We start from the raw sequence: 19,169 nt of genomic DNA, 5'->3' as shown, positions 1-19,169 counted from the left end.
TCAGCCCTTGCGGAGTCCTTCTGATTTTCCAGCTGTGTACTTGGGGATAGGAAGCCATGGTCAGTTAGCTAAAGGCTGTGTCTACCGAGGAGCTGAAGCTGCCATTGTGAGTCACCAGTTTTGGCTTGATCCCTGGAGAAGCCAGAATGATTCAGATGTACAGCAGCAGTGAGAAGCCCCAGTGCTCTAGGGACAGAGACAGTGAGGGAGACAATAGGTGACCTGGTTCCAGATACTTTCTTGTTGTCTGCATACAGCCTCCTACTTCCCCTGTTGATTGGAAAGGAAAATTAACCAAAGATGGGGAAGAATCTTACCATGTTTCCAGGAGGACTTGCAAGGCAAGGTCCTGGGGAAGGTGCGGCTGGCCTTAGGAATATTACAGCATGCATATCCCTCCCTTTCAAGGAATTTTTTTTCCTTGAAAAATGCATAGTCGTTTCTAAATATAGGAGTTGAATAAAAGAAATATATTTTCCTTAGGAACAAGATGTTTTTTGCATTTGCCAGCTGGGCCCAATAGTCATCTGTCAGTAATGCATTGGTTTTCCTCATGTAGCCATTTAATCATTTAATGAGTTCATACAGCTTGGCTCAGATAACACTAGCCAGAACACACACACACACACACACACACACACACACACACACACACACGTTGTTCCAAGGGAGACATTTGCCTGGTGGGGATTATAAAGCTGGTCAATAAAATAAAAAGCATTTACATACCAGCTTTCAAAGTGCAGCCTTAACAAATACTATGCCTCTGTCATTTCCCCTCATGAGACCTAGATTTACATCTGTGTTTTACATACACTTTTGAAGAGTTGCCCCATTCAGCAGGTCTTGAAAGGTTTGTTTTGATGGTACTTAAAGAAAAAAAAGTCTGGAATTTATGGAGTAAGAAAGAGATGGGCTAATTGGCTTCCCAGGGGGATTGCTCTCTCTCTCTCTCTCTCTCTCTCTCTCTCTCATTTTTTTGTTAGGTGCTTACTCTTATAATTTACGACTCCTTTTCATGATTTTAAAGCTCTTAAGAGCCAAGCACTTCTAGCCCTTACTTATTTAATTCATTCACTAGCTAGGTCAAACACATCCTTTCTATTTGGCTAAAGACTGGGAATAGATATTTGAAAGTGTGCTAAGATTGCAAGCTAATTTAAGTTTTATCTCTAAGGCCCCTTGCAAGTGTTGATTTGTCTACAAACTGCAGGTGCAGAAAGAAAAAACATGACCACTTTTAAATTTTTTTCCCCGAAGTATCGATCAAGCTCATCCTAAGTACCAATCTGTCTCAGCAACGTTGAGAAGAATGAGGCGCAGTCTCTGAACACAAGTAAGTCACAGAAGAGGCATTCCGCCTGGTAAAAACAGGATGTGTTTCTTGGGGAAATTCTCACAGTAGGACATAGCTCAGGACTTTTCCCCTTTGCTTTGGAAAAAACTTTGCTCAAAAGTAAGCACTGTTGGTCTAAGTGGTGTGACGTGGGGACCAGGGGTTCCCCAGGGAAGGGCCATTCTGGGGGCTTAATGCAGGAGGTGGAACCCAAAAAGATGTCAAGCAAGCATTGGGGAGCTAGAAAAGTGGTGGGAAGGGAGAAAGGCCCTTGGCAGAGCTGATCCTGAGCCCCAAGGCGGGGGGTGGGGAGAGGCCACTTAAAGAGGGTTGTGGGAGATTAGATCAGCTTGTTCCAGCAGGTTGTGGAGGACCTTTGAGTCCCACGGCCTAGGGTCCACCTCCGTTCTCTTTTCTGTCTTCTCTGTGTTGAGGCGTAAAGTGAGCAAACTCTGAATAAACAGCGTTGCAGGCCAAGATATATTTGGGAAGACTAATCTGGTTCCACTCCGTGGGAAAGATCAGAATGAGGGAGACACTAGAGGTAGGAGACAAGGACCAGTTGGGAGCAATTCTCTAGGAAAGTAACCAGTGCTATGGGAATTTAGCTGGGATTGCTGGTTACAGTCTGGGGTTATAAATTCCAAAACAACACAACATTGAAAGGGAGAGTTACAGAATAGGGCGACGCCCAGCTTCACTTGGGAGGGAATGAGGACAGTGTCTCATCCAGCTTCTGCCTGGGCTCTCTCATCTCCGTCCTGTGGGTTTCCCCCCTACCCCTGTTCCCAGGGCTCCCTCTTCCTTGCCTTGTTCTGGGAATTGGGGTGCAGGGAGGAGCTTCTTGCTTACCATCAATCAACAATCAGCAAGGTTCATTGGCAGCTGACTATTTTGGGGATTTCTGGTCCAGGTGGAGCCTCCCCCAAACCATCTTCCCTGTCAAAGTTCTCCATGTGGGGTGGTGGTGGTTTTATTTAACTCAGTGTCTCTTCTGTTACTATTGTAATGTAGCAAAACATCTAACTGTCTATGCCCATTCAGATCTTAAGATGCAAAGCATGCTGTGTGAGAGGACAAACCCAGAGACATGGCCACAATCATTGCACCTGCCGCAGCTGACACCAGGGCCCCTGCCAAGGAGATGGCATTTTTAGTCCTTTGCAGAGCATCGTTAAGGATCTGAGAGCCAAGAAAGCCTACATGTTCAGGCTGCATTTGAGAGTTTGTCTCTACCCTGCAAAAGGAAATGGAAAGTGGAGAGCTCTGGAGTAAATCTCAGCTCACGGGTAAAACTCTGCTTTCCTTTAAAGGATCAGGTCATCCTGTTAACAATTAGGAAAGAGAATAGGCCCTTGGAAGCAGACTTCCACATCCTATACATCTTTGATTATAGCTGTAAAAATCTCTCAGATGGCAGCAGATGCCTTTGTCCTACATTGAAATTATTTGTGACCAGGTCAGAAGAGTCAGTCCTAGGAAATCATAAGACATCCCAGGAGCATTGACCAGAAGCTAGATACTTTTAACAGCAACATGTTTTTAAAATTTTATGTTTATATCATTTTGTTCTAAATGTAGAATCTACTTGGAATTTGGGGAAAAAAAAAAGAAAAGCAAAATATATAACTCACTATCACCAGCTTTAAAAGAAATAACCCAAATTTGGTATTTGGTTGTGGGGGGAGAGGGTTGGTAAGAGTGTCTGAGTCTCTTCCCCTAACCAAATCCCGCCCATTCTGGCATGTTTGGTTCAAGTTTCTTTTTTCTAAAGCTTTTCCTGAGTCAGAACAGCCCAAATTCACCTTTTTCTTTTCTGAGCTGCTATAAAAATTAGTTGGTACCATACAATTTATTTCACTGTTAACTGCATTGTAGTATATGTGCTATTATATGTGTTGTTCTCGTTTCCCCAACCAGATGGCAAGGTATTTTAGAAAGTATGGCTCCCGTTAGGCTTCTTGTTATCTCCTAATAATGCAGCATATTCCCGAAAACATGGTAGGTGTCTAATCAGGAGTGGAACATTGGGCATCTAAGTGGGGCTCATTTCAGGAGCCAGATCTTGTTCCGGGTCTGCCCTTTACTGCAGGAGGAGTTCAGGCTCAGCATGGTCCAGGGCTAGACATATGGACAAGGTGGCTTGTGATGATGTCAGTCTCTCATTGTTGACAGCCACAGGTAGCAGTGAGACCTACTGGTTAGAGACAGTCGGCGAACCTGGGCTTGGCTCTAAATTTTTCCACCTGTTGGCTATGTGGTGGTGGACAAGTTACTTTATGATACTGTAGTTTCCTTATATATAAAATGGGAACAAAAATAGTACCACCTACTAGAAGTTTTTTGAGGAATAAAGTAAGTTATGTAGAACCATATGTCCTGCTTCATCCACTGGACATGTAAGTAGGGTAGTTCCACCCACACACCCAGAATATGCCACTTGAGGGCCTACGTGTCCAGATTAGGAAAGTTCATCATCCTATTCCTTCCCTGTGGACCATGTCCAGCGTCAGCCTGGACACCCAGAAATGCCTACTCAGAGTCAAGTGTCAGTCTGGATCTTCTCACCTTGTGTTGGGGTGGGGTGGGCGTGATATGGAGAAAAGTATAAAAGAAAGAAAGACTTCATATGGATTCCTTTATTCCTTTATGGATTCCTTTATACCACCACTATCTCTACCAAAAAGATTCCTAGGAATAAGGAGAGCATTCCTGATGGAGGAAGAAGGCTCTCCGAGAGGCTAAAAAACCTCCAATATTGGGACTTTGTTCAGAGCTGGGCTATTTGGCTAATTTGGCTGTTGTTTGTCCACTTTGGGACAATAAGCAGGAGAGAGCTCTTCTCCAACTCATCAGTGAGAGACAGTGGCACCTGGATGACTGATAAATGAAGAAGTGAAGTTCATATTTGTTCACTGCTAGCCCTGGTCCCATGGCAGTGAAGGTTGGCTGTGGGAGAATGTTCCAGTGTAGGGGTCAGGCAACCTGGGTACTAAGACCCTCCAGAGCCCCCCGCTGCCTATTCTGTGGCCTTAGCAAGTCACAATCTACTTTCAATGTCTCAGTTTTCATATCAGTCAATAGGATTGCTAACGTCTTCTTTATCCTCTGTACAGATTTTTGTGGGACTGCAACCATCACAGGTTGGAGCTTGTGGCAGGAATGGAATGGCTGTGCTCCTTTCCCCTCCTTCTCCTATAGGGAGTGGCTCCCAGGGGCTCCCAGGGCAGCGTGTACTTGGGTATGAGTGAGTAGCTTGGACTGGTGACCAGAAAGGGCCCTAGATTAGAAGATTAGATTTAGATGAGTACTGTCAAATAGGATGAACTATGGAAACTTCTTGCTATCTGTCTATCTATCTATCTATCTATCTATCCATCCATTTATTGAATGCATAAGAATTGAGTATCCAGGATGTGCCAGACACCCTGAGGCCCTTTGCATTTCTCCTCTGGGCCTCAATGTTTGCTAGGCTCTAGCAATGAGAAAGCATGAGGACAATCTTTGTTTTACCCCTTTCTTTGGGATAACCTGGAAGGCCTTTCTGTCCTAACCATCAGCCCAAAATAAGTCTACATGAGGCCTGGGGGTGGGGGCGGCCTGGTCTGATGAGAGCTCTGAACCCCAGTTCTGTCCCGGTTTGCATCAGCTAGCCTTGTTCCTGGATACTTGGTAACCGGCAGCAGCACCCGGAGAGGCAGGGGGCATTTAGGATTGACAGGGGATAAGAGATGGCAGATGAAGTTTCACCTGGGGTCACCCTCCAGTTAGAGTTTCCCATCTGCCTTCTGCTGCTCTTGACCTCTCCCTCACTCTGCTCACTTCCTTCTGACTGATCTGTCAGTTGAAACACGGTCAACTTTTCTTTTTCCCCTAATCTGTTCCAGTTCATGATGTAACAAGAATGACACATGATTGGGGGAAAAAAAATTACAAACTATTTAAAAAAAAAAGAGCACATTGGAAAGTAGAGAATTGGAGACAGATTCCGGGTGTGGCATGAAGGCCCATCCAGGATTTTACACAGGTCCCTCTTCTCTTTCTTGCCCTGTTTGCCAACTTCCTGAAACCAGGGTTTCCGTTGGATAGACAGTAATCTCACATATCCTCTTCACCCCTGAGAGTCAAATGGTGCTCTTCAAGTGAGCACAATTCCTTCAAGAATGATGGCCCTACCAGAATGGCGACGCCCAGGGCAGAGTCCCAGCAGTGGTAAAGCCTTACAGGATTTCAGGGGTGGGAGAGGCAGGATTGGAGGGATGATGGAAACTCCATAATCCAGGGTAGAAGACCTGAGGTTTCCTGTCTGGGAGCCATGCAGTCAGCAGACACTCTGGACGCAGGGCCTGTGTGAAGACCGGTAGCCCCAGAGCTGGGAGGGTTGGAAGGGACCCTGGGAAAATGGTCAGGGTCTGGTGGGCCTTGGCAGCCTGCTAATGTTGCAATTCTAGATTTCTTTTTCATTCTACTTTGCCTTAAACACTGCTGGCTGAAATGAAGAGTGGTCTTCACAGCAAAGTTAACGGGCAAGCTTGGGGGAGAAAATTCATGGAAATGATTCCAGGTATCACTTGGGTGTTTCTTACTTGGGTTTTGTTATCTCCATTTTTAGCAACCCATTATTACATGCAATGTACATAAATTGCAATATATCATGTGTGTCATTTATTATATAAACTACAGAGTAGTAAATTATATTATTTACCTGCGTATGACAGGTAGAATCAGAATTACCAGGTTCAGCGCTATTTGAAAATCATTTAAATTTCTAAACCAAAGAATATTACTTAAAATTTTTAAGAAGTCTTGGGATATCTTGTGTTTTATCTGAACTTGTGTTTTATCTGAATCTAAGATTCAAACTTGTGTTTTATCTGAATCTAAGACTCAAATTTTAGGGTTTGATTTTTTTGTTTGTTTTTTCTGCTTGCTTGCTTTTTTGTTTTGTTTTGTTTTGTTTTTTATTTTGTTTTGTTTTGTGTTGGTCAAACCTGCCAGCATGCCTCAATTCCCAGAGATAGGTGATAAAATGTAAATGATTTTTCAGCTGCTTGTGATTCCCTCAGTCCCGCCTCTGGCAGATACTAGAATCCAGAAATGAAAGGGAATAGGATAAGAGAAAAGGAATCAGTGATGCCTAGGAGGCACATGTCATGTGAGCCTCATTGGGCATTTTTCTTTGCTTACTAAAAATCCAGAGAAAAAATTTCCATTTTTACTACTCCAGAGTCATCAAGTGTAATCTACAGAGCCCAACTGAGAAAACCAAGCTAAACACAAAAAAAGAGGATTTATTTCAACTCAACAAGGGTTTATGGAGTGACTTCAGTGTGCTAAGTGCTGGGGTTACACAGATGTATGAGACCTAGCCCTGGCCTCCAGGAGTCCGTGATCTGTGCAAGGACAACAGAACGTAAAGGAAAAAGAGTACTAACAATTACTGATGATCTACTTCATTCATTCACCTGACAAACACTTTTGAGTGTTCATTACGTGCCAGAAATTGTTCTAGGTGCAGGGGATGCAGGGATGCGAAAGATGGCTGCAGACCCTGTTCTTGTGAAGGTTTCATTCCAGTGGAACCAGTAAACAAACACTTTTTAAATATGCCATACTGGGGCGCCTGGGTGGCTCAGTGGGTTAAAGCCTCTGCCTTCGGCTCAGGTCATGATCCCAGGGTTCTGGGATCGAGCCCCACATCGGGCTCTCTGCTCTGCGGACAGCCTCCTTCCTCCTCTCTCTCTGCCTGCCTCTCTGCCTACTTGTGATCTCTATCTGTCAAATAAATAAATAAAATCTTTAAAATAAATAAATAAATAAATAAATAAATAAATATGCCATACTGATTGGATGGTGTTTGTCAAAAAGTTAAACATCGAATTACCATACGACCCACCCAATGCCACTTCTAGGTGTATACCCCTAAGAATTGAAAGCAGAAGTTCAAACAGATATCTGTGCCCCCATGTGTGTAGCAGCCTTATTCACAAGAGCAACAGTGGAAACAACACAGGTGTCTTTTGATGCATGAATAGATAAACAAATTGTGGTGTCTACATACGATGTTCAGTCTTAAAAAGTAATGAAGTCCTGACACCTGCTGCAACATGAATGAACCTTGAAAGCATTATGTTAAGTGAAAAAAGCCAGTCACAAAAGGACCAATGATCTTATAATTCCACTTCTGTGAGGTACCTAGAACAGGTACATTTCTAGAACCAGAGATTCTGGTTCTATAGAGATTATCAGGGACTAGAGGTGGGTGGGTGGGTGGGTAGTTGGGAGTTGCTGTTAAATGGGAACAGAGTTTCAGTTTGGGAAGATGAAAAAGTCTTAGCTGTGGGTAGTGCTGACAATTGTGCAACACTGCCCACCATGGCTCAATTCTGCTGAACTGGATACTTAAAAATGGTACAAACGATCAATTTTATGTTTTGTGTATTTTACCACAATGAACAAAAACAAGGAAACAAAAAAATGCCATGCTGATAACTGAAAGAGGCCAAGAGCATGACTAGGTGTTGTCTTTGGATTGCATGGCCTGAGATAGACTGAGGAGGGGACATCTCAGCTGAGATCAGAACACCAGGACTAAGAAGCAAGCAATGGGCAATCAAAAGGGAAAGCATACCTAGAAAAAGGAACTGTTAGAGCAAAGACCAGAAGGTAGAAATAAGCTTAGAGTATTTGAAGAACAGAAAGAAGGATGGGAAAAGTGTAAGGGGGTGTGGTCAAGATGGGGACTTTTTGAAGTCAGGGTAAAGAGTCTGGGATTTATTCTACTGTAATAGGTATTTGTTGGAGGGTTTTAAGCAGGGAGTATCATGATTTGATTCACAAGATCAAATTATTTGAATCAGGGCCAATGTATGGATATGACACATATAAGAGGTGAAATGGAAGCTGAAAACTAGTTTGGAAGCTATTTCCATGGTGTGCATGTGTAGTAATGGTGGCTGAGTCCGGAGTGAGTTTGGGAGGGGTTAGGAGGCAGAATTGAAAGGACTTACTGATGAATTGAATATGGGGATATCATGAAGGGAAAGAGAATCTAGGGTGGCTTCTTAGTGTTTCTGACTGAGGCCACTGGGTGAATCATGGCCCCAGGATTGCAGGGTTCTTGTCTCATGGAGTTGAAGAATGAATCTTGCAGACACAAAAGAGTGAAGTGAAGTGAGAGTTTGTTACGTGAAGATGAGAACAGAAAGGAAAGAAAAAAGTTCCCTAGAGTGAGAGGGGTCCCAAATGGGTCGCCACTATGGGCTTTTACCTGCAGTCTTTCATTGAGAACTGACCAGGAAGCTTGTGACCTTGAAATTCAGGTACCATCTTGGTTTGAACAGGGACTATTGATAACATCCTTAATGGCCTCCTTCTTTGAGATCTGGTCATTTTCTGTGATTGCAACATAGCTGCCAAACAAACAAACAACCCCCCCTAAAAAAAACTCCCTAACATTCAGGGCCAGGTGGTCTGGTTTGTTACTTTATCTCTTGTTCAATCTGTCTCCACCTGCAGGAATAGACTCAGAGCCCAGTCAGGGCCTCCTGTCTCTCCCTGACTGTACCTTATCCCTTTCCTTACTCACTTTGAGTGAGATGGGAAGTCTTGAGGAAGAGCAAGTGTGAGGTAGGGTGAGGAATCAAGTTTGAGATGTCTTGTAGGCAAGCAAGTGGGTGTGTTGAGTGAGCAGTTGGATATGCAAGTCTAGAGTCCCAGGAAGGGAAGGGTTGGAGTTATAACTTAGAAAGTCCCCAGAATTTGGACTATATTTAAAATGGTGAGCATGACTGAGATCACCTGTGGGAAGAAGTATAGACAGACCTAACCAGGGGAATTACCACATGTTTCTAAGTTATTAGGTATAGACACACACTCCATTTTAGAGTTGCTCACACAGCTAAGTGGGAGCACAGTGACTAAAACAGAGGTAGGTTTAGGAATACAGAGAAGAGGGAAATCCATTCTGACAGAAAGTTCGAGAGAGATTCACGGATGGAGCATTTTATGGGGACTTGAGCCATAGGCAGAGAGAGATTCATGGGGAGAAAGCCTCAGGAAAGTGTTCCAGATGGAAGGAGTAGTATGAGCAAAGAGTCAAAGTTGGAGCTTAGCCATTTTTTTAAAGAAAGATTTAATTTGAAGGTCTTAGAAAAATGTAGAGCTATGCTTCTCACAGTAGATTGCTATATATCAGGGATGGATGTGTGTATGGGCCACAGAGAGTTCATTGTCCTGGAGATCAATTTTGCTCAAGCTAAATTTTTTCACGTGATTTTAACTAAAAATTTAAAATTGAAAGTACTCTTAGGTCACAATAAAAATAGATGTATTATGGAATATAATGTGACATTTATATAAATTTTACAGGTATTTCAGATTTTGAATGCCTACCTCGGGATGCATACCACACTCTCATTCACACACACACACACACACACACACACACACACACACATTTTCCCTCTGTGGGTAGAGAACATTTCATTGAAAAAAATTGAGAATGACTGCATTGTAGCTGATATCTTTACATAGATAGTTATCAGGTAATTCCCACATGAGTCTTTTTCTGCTATTCGTCTATATATTGCAAATATTGGTCTTCAGATAGAAGTCCTCCTATCAATTTCATCTTGCCTTTCTCTGTCCTTCCAACTTAGTCCATCTAAAAGTTTACCCATCTTTGGGTCCTAATGATAGTTATGATGTCTGACTCATGGTTGGCTGTTTTGTTGTTAAAAATTACTTTCTCGGGATCTGGTAGAATAATGGGTCAGTTGGCTCCTTCCAGAGGCATTCACTCAGTCTTGTTCTTTCTCCCATCCAGAATGTCCTATAAGCCAAACAGACTCCTCATCTCTGATTTTTTTTTTTTAAAGATTTTATTTATCTTTTGACAGAGAGAAATCACAACAAGGCAGAGAGGCAGGCAGAGAGAGAGAGAGAGGGAAGCAGGCTCCCCGCCGAGCAGAGAGCCCGACGCGGGACTCGATCCCAGGACCCCGAGATCATGACCCGAGCCGAAGGCAGCGGCCCAACCCACTGAGCCACCCAGGCGCCCCCTCATCTCTGATTTAAGTGTTTTTTAAATGAAGTTTTTATGGAGATAATTGTAGATTATGTGAGTTTTAAGAATTAATACAGAGAGATCATATGTACCCATTGTCCAGTTTCCCATAATGGTAACATTTTGCAAGACTGTAATATAGCATCACAACCAGGATATTTTTAAAAAGATTTTATTTATTTGAGAGTGAGAGAGAGAGAATGAGCAAGAGAACACAAGCAGGAAGAACAGCAAGGGAGGGGGAGAAGTAGATACAGGGCTCTATCCCAGAACCCTGCAATCATGACCTGAGCCAAAGGCAGATACTTAACCAACTAAGCCACCCAGGTGCCCCTCACAAACAGAATATTGACACTGATGTAATCCATGTATGTTTTTCAGATTTCCTGAGTTTTATTTATAATATACTCAAGTGTATGAGTGTGTAAGTGTGTAAGTACTACACATTTTTAATACCTGTGTAAATCCATGGATTCACCAGCATAGTTCAGGCTATGAATGTTCCAACACTGTAAGGATCCTCCATGTTGCCCATTTATAACCACCCTGCCTCCTCATCCCCATCTCCATTCCTACCCCTTGGCAACCACTAACATATCTGCCTTACATTTCTAAAATTATGTGATTTTAAATAGTATATAAATGGAACCAGACAGCATACATCCTTTTGAGATTGGCTGACTCCATTTTTTGATGTCTGCTATAGCTTTTCAGTCTCCCTCTTCCCCCCTGTCCCACATCTGGTCAAGCTGATAAGAAAGCTCGAGGCCCTACTTTGGCACTGCGGGAGAGATTCAGACCACATGAACCCTTGCCATTTGCAGGTGTCCTCCCCCCTCCCCCAGCGCATGATCACAATGAAAACCAAGCCAGTCTCTTTCCTGGTTCCCTCAAGCCATTTTTGGGTCTGCTTGGGAAGCTTGCCTAGCTGGCCTCTGAAAACTATATTATGTGAGTAAAAAACACTTTCATACCTTCCTGATATATATGCAGTGTTGTTAGTATTACTATTTGAAACATATTTTTGGTGGGAGTCCACCCTCTTTCTACAGGATGGCTACCACAGCATAATTTTTTACACATTCATCTGGGTTGTTGCATTTATCAATAGTTCCTTTCTTTTTTTAGTTTTTTAAAAAGATTTTATTTATTTATTTGACAGAGAGAGAGAGAGAGATCACAAGTAGGCAGAGAGGCAGGCAGAGAGAAAGAGAAGGTAGCAGGATCCCTGCTGAGCAGAGAGCCCGATGTGAGACTCAATCCCTGAGATCATGACCTGAGCTGAAGGCAGAGGCTCAACCCACTGAGCCACCCAGGCACAATCAATATTTCCTTTCTATGACTGACTAATATTCCATGGTATGGATGTACCATTGTTTGTTTAACCATCTACCTACTAAGGGACATCTTTTGTTTTTTACAGTTTTAGCTCTTACAAATAAAGCTGCTAGGAATTTCATGTGTAGACCAGGAGTACAATTGTTGGTCTATGGTATTTGTATGGTATTTTTTTTTTTAAGCTGCCAAACTATTTTCCAGAGTGATTGTTACCATATTCCTACCAGTGATGTATGAGTGAGTGATCCAGTTTCTCCACATCCTCGCCTGCATTTGATATTATCAGTATTTTATATTTTGGTCACTCTGGTAGGTGTGTGGCAATATCACACAATTTCTTTGATGCTGTTAGTTTTCATGAAATATGGAAAGCGCCTCAAATCTGTTGCATCTATCCCCACTCTGCAAAAGTACCAAATTCAAGTAGCCTGGCTGTGTAGTGTCATAAGTGAAGCAGGATCTCTGGAGCAACCCATCATGAAATGTGGAATCTACGCTTTGATGGGGAGAGAAAGTTATCACCAGAAGCCACTGTAGACAAGAATTCTGCTTGCACTTATGTTAGTCATTACTCGGTATTGAGATTATTATTAGTCTGTAATGAGCCATTTCTCATAAGGATCATTCAGGTTTTGATCTCGGTAGAAGAGTAATTGGTGAAGGTATTCTTTTCCAATTTTTCCTCTTGGGAGTAAGGATTTTATTTTTTTTTAATTTTTTTTAAAGATTTTATTTATTTATTCGACAGAGAGAGATCACAAGTAGGCAGAGAGGCAGGCAGAGAGAGAGGAGGAAGCAGGCTCCCTGCCAAGCAGAGAGCCCGATGCGGGACTCGATCCCAGGACCCTGAGATCACGACCCGAGCCGAAGGCAGCGGCTTAACCCACTGAGCCACCCAGGCGCCCCGGGAGTAAGGATTTTAAATGAACCTTACTAGCAAATGCACTGGGGTGTACACTTGTCATAAATACCAAGATAAAAAACAATGGCCTCAAGTAATGGTGAAGCCTGCCTCTGTGGAGAGCCTTGAAACCGCGGTCCCTCTTCCTTCTCCACTGTCCCTGAAGCCATGTTCAAAGACTGTCTTTGTTCTAGGTCTCACCAGAGTGAGAGCACCAACTAGAGAAGATGATGGGAAGCAATCTGCAGTCCTTTTCGTTCAATGAGTGACACTCTTCCTGCTGGGGCATTGCATGGGCTCTGCAGCCACTGGTTCCCCTACTCCAGGGCTTCTAATCCAGGCCTGTGATCAGAAAAATTTGCTCCCCCCCACCCCTGTCCTCATTATCTAATCCCACAACAAAATTTCCATCATGGTTTGAACATTCCTGGCCTTGCCAAGTAACTGGCTAATGGGATTCACTGCCTGTTAGGTGGCAATGGGTATAATGAGAGCCTGGGATGGGGTTACCCAGATGTCTTCTAGGGCAGGCAGGCAACTGTGTGATGCAGAGGCTGTGCCAGAATTGGGAGGGCTTGGGCCAACTGGGGAGCAGCAATATTCCACCTAAGGAAATTTAAATGATTTAAATGATTTGAAATGCTGGTGGGGGTTGCAGCTTGCTGCCTTGGAATGAAGTGCTAATCTCTTTAAGGAAAACAGGAAAGTGTTGTGATGCTGTGTTGAAATCTTGGTAAGGTTGGCCAAGAAAGAATTCTTGAGACGTCTTTAGTGCAAAAAGGTGATTTTATGAAAGCACTGGAACAGGACCCCTGGGCAGAAAGAGCTGCTGCTCTGGGATTGTGAGTAGTAACTGATGATATCCTTGGGAGTTGGGGGTGGTAAGGATGAAAGGAGGTGTCCAAAAGGACTTTGATATGCTAAAGAAGATTTACAGGATATTGGAGGCCTGGCTGTTGCTGAGTGAAGGTTGTTTTTCCTTCTAGTAGGGCACTTACATTAAGATGGGAGCTTCCTGGAGGAATATTATACTCTTTCCATCTTGGGTCCTTGTCAATGGGTTGCAGATCATAAAGAAATTTAATTTTGTTTACTTCCACTTCTGCCTTGGTTTGCCACACCATTCATGGAAGGGAGGGTGATGTTAGAGCTCCAGGAAATTGAGTAATGGATCTCTGGCAGTTAGGGTATTGGTAAGAATGCTATTTTCCCTTGTAAATCATTAAGACATTGATTGGTATACTTAGGGAGACTCATGTCCCACAGGACTGTGATCTCTATCAGCTGACCATTTGGTTTTCCCTTGCCTTAGTTTTAGGGCAACCAAGAGTGCCTGAGAATGTCAGAAGTATCCCACCTGGGAGTGGGGGGCAGGGTTTGGTTTTCAGGATGCCAGCTCCTGCTTTGACCTCAGCTTGCCTTCTGCTGTCTCATCATTTGCTTAAAATCCATGTTCCGGGGCTCCTGGGTGGATCAGTTGGTTGAGCGTCTGCCTTCAGCTCAGGTCATGATCCTGGGGTCTTGGGATCAAGCCTGCCCTTGGGCTCCAGGCTCAGTGGGGAGGCTGCTTCTCTCTTTTGCCCCTCCTCCCAACTGGTATCCTCTTTCCCTCACATAGATAAACAAACAAACAAAATAAAACCCATATTCAGAATCAGATCAGTAAGAGAAGGGCAAAGCCCTCTTGTTAAGAACCCATGTTTGGTTTTTTAAGGAGATGGGCTGTTGAGAGGAGAATATGGGGCGGGGGGACTTTCTGGGGCGGGTCTTCACTGAAAATCCTGTTAGGACTAATGAAGTTTCCTTAAAAAAAAACTGATGAAATTGCCTTAAAAAAAGTTTCCTCCTACAAGAAGAGAGAAGAGAGAAGAGAAGGTGGGGGTGAGATGGGGTGGGGGAGGGAACTTTCTGGGAGGGGTCTTCACTGAAAATTCCATTAGGGCTAATGAAGTTTCCTTAAAAAGGAGGTACTTCTCCTACCAGAAAAGTTGCCAAGGGTGTTCAGTTAAACCTTGTTGTGACTAAGGTAGTGCAAAGCAGTCCTGCCAGCCCACTGGCCTTCTCGATGCTCCGAACTTAGTGCTGTGATGTGTACACAGATAGACACAAAACAAAAAGGAAGGAGTTTTAGAGACAGAATCTGTGATTATCTTGTTGGGTCTGGGACTAGAAATAGAAAAGGATAGCTTTCTGGAAACAAAAAGAGGGCCTCACCATGATATTGATGTGTTTTTTGGAGTGGTGTTATTGGGGTCCGGAACTGATGGCCAAGAAAGAATTCTTGAGACATCTTTGGCCCAAAAAGGTGGTTTTATTAAAGCATGGGGAGGGGGGCGGGGGGACAGGAGCCACAGGCAGGAAGAGATGCTGCTGCCTACTGCCCTGGGACTGTGAGGAACAATTGATTATATACTGAGGGGTTGGGGGGAGTAAAGATAAGGGAAGTTCCAAAGGATTTTATATGCTAAAGAAGACTCACAGGATACAGAGGCCTTGCTATTATCAAACTAAGGTTGTTTTTTCCCTATAGCAGTCAATTAGCATTAAGACAGTTGGGAGCTTTCTGGAGGAAAGTTATACTCTGCCTGCCTCAAGTATTTGTCCAGGGGCAGCAGGCTATTAGGACATTAAATTTTAATTTATATTTCCTTCCAGCTTTGTTTCCCACATCTTGATGTGCAGAGGCAGATAAGAGAGGCTGCGGGGTTTTGGTAGAGTCAGAAGCCTTAGGGCTTAACTTCTGGATTTTAAAAGATTTAGAGCCCAGATTCCCATTGACAGAGGAATGGATAAAGAAGATGTGGTATATACACACAATGGAATACTACTCAGCCATTAAAAAAATGAAATCTTGCCATTTGCAATGACATGGATGGAACTAGAAGGTATTATGCTAAGTGAAATAAGTCAATCAGAGAAAGACAATTATATGATCTCACTCATGTGGAATTTAAGAAACAAAACAGAGGATCCTAGGGGAAGAGAGGAAAAAATAAAGTAAGATGAAATCAGAGAGGGAGACCAACCATAAGAGACTCCTAATCATAGGAAACACACTGAGGGTTGCTGGATGGGAAGGGAATGAGGGGATGGGGTACCTAGCTGATGGACATTAAGGAGCACATGTGGTGTAATGAGCACTGGGTATTATATAAGACCAATGAATCACTGACCTCTACCTCTGAAACCAATAGTATATTATATGTTAATTAATTGATTTTAAATTAAAAAAAAAAAAAGGTTTAGAGTAAGATTTAAGGCCAAGGTCAGTGACTGGTAATCTCTAGGGATAGTGAGATAAAGTACTGCTTGTACAATATAGATCTTATTCTTCCTTAGAATCCATAGACAAGAAAAAATAATGACGAAAATTTAAAAGACACAAATACTAAAAGTAAAATTAGTTGAACTTCGCTTCTGTACCAGACAGTCTTGATTTTTGCAGCAGTCTGAAGGAGGAGGTATAATTACCCCATTTTATAGATGACAACACTGAGGATCAGAGATGAAGAAACTTGTCCAAGTCACCCAACCAGTAGATGACTCTAGGGACGGTGATCTTTCTAGTTTGGTTTTTATGGGGAAAACTGTGTGGATAGAATTGATGTTTAGGATGTCCAGTTAGAAAGGTTTGCAAAGAAGCCTGATCCTTGTTGGATCTATGTGATGTAGTTTTGGAATGTTGGTGGGGTCTGGAGCTGACAGCCAAGAAAAAATTATGGAGATATCCTTGGGGCAAAAGGTGATTTTATTAAAACATGGGAACAAAACCTGTAGGCAGAAAGAGCTGCTACACCAGGGTTGTGAGGGGTGACTGATTATATACTTGGGAGTTGGAGCAGGTAAGGAAAAAGGAGGTATCCAAAAGGACTTTGATATGCAACACGGTGAAAATTAGAAATGGGATCTCTTGGTTAAATATAGAGCTATTCAAATAAGTGGATTAGTTAAATAATTTGGATATATATATATATGTATATATATATATATATATATATATATATGTATATATATATATATATTCAGCTAGAATTGTAACCTACACCCTTAGAATGATACCTTAGGTAAGACTTTACCTGGTCTTCAGTCTAGCCATGAACTCTGGAACATTCTGGTTGCCTCATGCTAACTGTACTGGGGACAGAATCTTGCTTCTGGAATCCTGGCAATTTCTTGCAAGAAACTTGCATGCAAGTTTGTATGAGCTGTTTTTTTTCCTCCTGTTTACTCATAAATATTTAGTAAGGAGTGTCTGTAGGTGTAGCAGAATTTGGTTGGTGGCTTGCTTTTTAGCACAACCGGGTAACACATTTTAGAAGACAGTAGTTAACACTCCTGATTTAACAGTTCCTCAGTGGCTCCCATTTTAGCATTGAGTAATCTGGCTCAGGTCAATTTGCAAGATCCACTTACTAGGGTGTGAATTTCTGGAGGGCTGAAACTTACTCTATTTACATGAGTATATATGAAATAGCTAAAAGTGAAAGGATTTTGAAACACAGAGTTTAAATGTCAAAGTATCAGCATTTCAGAGAAAAATGGCACAGCATAATTGAATTTTGAAAATGCAGGACCCAAGATTGCCTCCCTCCCCAGTGTCTGGTTCTGAAATGCAGACCCAGTGGCTGGGGACCTGAGCAGCCTCCATAAGACACCCCTCACAAACGCAAATGCACAGTACTAAGATCTATAAAGACCCTATTTCCTGAACCCAGGAGGTATCCAGACAAGACCCAGGAAAATACTGATTTGGGGCCTCTTAAAGCAGAACTACCTACTTAGAATCACCCTTGCTGCAAATGCAAATTCCCCACCATGTTCCAGAATTCCTGAATTGGCACCTACTCTTAGGGGCCCAGGCATCTAGATTTTTAACAAGTTTCCTGGGGGTTCCTATCTATTTAATACAAATGAACTTAACAGTTGTTCAGGGAAATAAAGAAGCAGTAGTACATTAAAATTTTACATTGATTGTAAAAATGCATCCTGATTCAGAAACATTAGAATGTGGGTAACATGTGCATCGTAGAATAAAGGCAAAATAGTATTGGATCTTTCTAGATAATATTTCTGTATTTTAGCCAGGCTCTCACTGCCTAAGTGAAGATGGGGGTAAATGTGAGGTTTCTTTTTCTGTTCTGGAGCAAGGCAGTGGGAGATGTGTGGGGGCTAGGAAGTCTCTCCGGGGTCCCTTAAGTCACATTAAGCTGGTTTTATCTTTGAGTCTCAGACTTGGCTCAATTACGGTGTCCCCCATGTCCCTAGATATGAAGAACTCTCTTAATTTTGAGATTTAAACAAACCCAAACAACTTCGCCCAGCCACCTTGGAAGAAAGTGCTAAGACAAAATACACGAGCAGGGCTCTGACTCAGTTACTTCATCAAGAGGCCGCATGTCTCTCCTTCCTGGAGGCTCTAGGCTGGAACATTGCATGAGATGAATTCCTGACCTAAAGAGTTCCTTTCCTTTCAAATTCATAAAGGCACCACAGAATGCAACAGAGCAATGAATGGAAATAAACCTATTTGCGGGGCGCCTGGGTGGCTCAGTGGGTTAAAGCCGCTGCCTTCGGCTCAGGTCATGATCTCAGGGTCCTGGGATCGAGCCCCGCATCGGGCTCTCTGCTCAGCAGGAGCCTGCTTCCTCCTCTCTCTCTGCCTGCCTCTCTGCCTACTTGTGATCTCTCTCTGTCAAATAAATAGATAAAATCTTTAAAAAAAAAAAAAAAAAAAAAAAAATTAATAAACCTATTTGCTAGTACTTCTTACATCTCCTATTTGGTTCCTTAGGAAATAAGAAGGGAAAATATACTTTTTATTATTCTCCAGAATAATTTTTTTCTGTAAAAAGAAGGGTGGGAATGGTGCACTTCCCCTTCACAAGCAAAAGTTTTCCAAATTTCTAGTTTTTAAAAATTCTCCTAGTTAGTCAGTGGCATCTGTTGAGACTGTCCCATGTACAGAGAACTGAAATAGACTGTAGGGAGGATGGAGTGGGGGAATGCCAAAGAAAAAGGAAATGTGGTTTCAACCCTCAAGAAACAGAAGTTCTAGCTTAGAAGACAGAAACACCCCATAAACAAGATGGTTACATCTCTGCATGAAATTCTGGAAAGCATTTATTCATATCTCTGTTTATTAATCTGTCAATAGCCATATGTTCCCCATTAGGCAGTCAGGCAATGTGGGAGATGAGATCTAAGTCAGGAGGATCATGGTGGGAACAGCATTCCCTGTTGAGTGTTCTAGATGTAGATGAAGGTAGTTAGTGGAAGAAGTGAGCAGGCAGCAGCAGAATCCCAGGTGGCATGGATCACACTCTTTGGGGCCCTTAGATCTGGTGCCTTTCCATCCTTCACTTACTGGTTGTGTCCTGTTGGACAGATAACCTTCTTGAGCCTGTCTTCTTGGTTTTACAAAGGGGATGCTTAGACCTGCCTCAGAAGGTTACTTTGAGAATGAAAATAGTGTGCAATGCCTGGTAAATAGTAGACATTTAGACAGGCTGTTTGCCTTTGGAATAGAG

This window comes from Meles meles, chromosome 3 (assembly GCF_922984935.1).
Source record: "Meles meles chromosome 3, mMelMel3.1 paternal haplotype, whole genome shotgun sequence".
Lineage (NCBI taxonomy): Eukaryota > Metazoa > Chordata > Mammalia > Carnivora > Mustelidae > Meles > Meles meles.
The sequence above is the reverse complement of the archived record's forward strand: the minus strand, read 5'-3'. Positions refer to the sequence as shown.